Source organism: Electrophorus electricus, chromosome 9, assembly GCF_013358815.1.
Source record: "Electrophorus electricus isolate fEleEle1 chromosome 9, fEleEle1.pri, whole genome shotgun sequence".
In the NCBI taxonomy this organism is placed as follows: Eukaryota; Metazoa; Chordata; class Actinopteri; order Gymnotiformes; family Gymnotidae; genus Electrophorus; species Electrophorus electricus.
The window spans coordinates 7,051,949-7,053,219 of record NC_049543.1 but is presented as its reverse complement, the minus strand read 5'-3'; the positions used below and the strand labels follow the sequence as shown (position 1 = coordinate 7,053,219).

The 1,271-nt window shown below is 45.2% G+C and overlaps 1 long non-coding RNA gene across 1 annotated transcript; it reads right to left on the bottom strand.

The window, feature by feature from the left end:
• Positions 1-234: 234 nt before the first annotated feature.
• Positions 235-1,035, bottom strand: LOC113572947. The gene is made up of 2 exons (XR_003410168.2): positions 881-1,035; positions 235-379 (listed from the first exon to the last, which is right to left on the bottom strand). It is a non-coding gene; the product is annotated as an uncharacterized LOC113572947 (long non-coding RNA).
• Between the last annotated feature and the right edge of the window lie 236 nt (positions 1,036-1,271).

Sequence of the window (1,271 nt, the reverse complement as noted above, 5' to 3'; positions counted from 1 at the left end):
CATCCACTGAAGTAAAGATTAAGGAAAGCATCAAATCACATAAAACATAAAACAAGAGCAAAGATCACTGCTCCAATTTACAATTACATTAATAAGGCATGGAGTTGCGAATTTATAAGTATGGATTTTTAATCTTGCCCCACAGTTTAAGCTTGTAACATACTGGAGACGTAAAAAGATGGATTGGGTTGAAAGTGCAGTTCTCTGTGGGACCAAAAAGTGGACCGAGTCGGAGAGATTCGAAAAGATTTATTTCATGCTAATCCTTGAAAGCCCTTTTTCATCAAGCACGTCAGCTCAGTGAGGCCTCTCTTCCCTTAAGAGGCGTACAGCTATCAGACCCCGTGCTAGGACATGACATCGAGCTCCCGCCTAAGGCCTGTGACAGCGGGAGCACAAAACAAGCATCAGCTGTCCGTATTCCATCAGAATCAAATTTTCAATTCTAATCCACTGGGCTCTTCTGAGTTCTGCGCACCAGCAGTCGGTATGAGTGCACACAGAACATGGAATGGCTGCGTTTTGCGCTCGGAGTGATAATCCACACTTCCAACAGATAACACCGGTTTTGTAAACACATTGCATGAATACAGTAGCAACAGGAAATGACTCATACCTCCCACATTACATAAATAGACTGGAACATGTGAAATGATCTATGAAACTAAGTTTATATGGCTGCAAAAACCAGACGCTCCTATCCTATCTTACACAATGATCATTACATTATTATATCAGTACATTATTAGGTACTAGAGCAAATATCATTTTGAACTTTTATGATAATCTTAGCACCAATGGTTTTGAGAAATTGCACTCTACACTAAGACCTGCGCACAAGATAAAACATTCAGAATTTGCTATACAGAACACCAAATACCGTTCAAGATGTATCTATTGAGTCTGATTTCTTTCCTTTGGTGCCTGCTTGGCTCCCTCTGTGATCTTTATTTTCGTCCATTTTCATAGTGCCAATCCCTCAATCGCTCACGCGGAGGCCACAGGAAGAGATCAATCCAGCCGCAGGAGTGCAGTAACCCAATCGCATCGACCATTTCTTCCCCCTACTTCCCCTATCCTCATAACCCCACTCCACCCCACCCCTCTCAGCCTCCCCAGTGGTGACGAGCGTCTCCGTGGAAGCCTGCGGGTCAATGCGGTCTTCAGCAGCAGAGGGTGGTGGAGCTGGGGGAGGGGTGTTGGTCTGATCACCTAGGCCTTTACCCAGAGCCGTGGGCCGGCAGGTGCAGCAAGCACTGGGAGATGTCGTC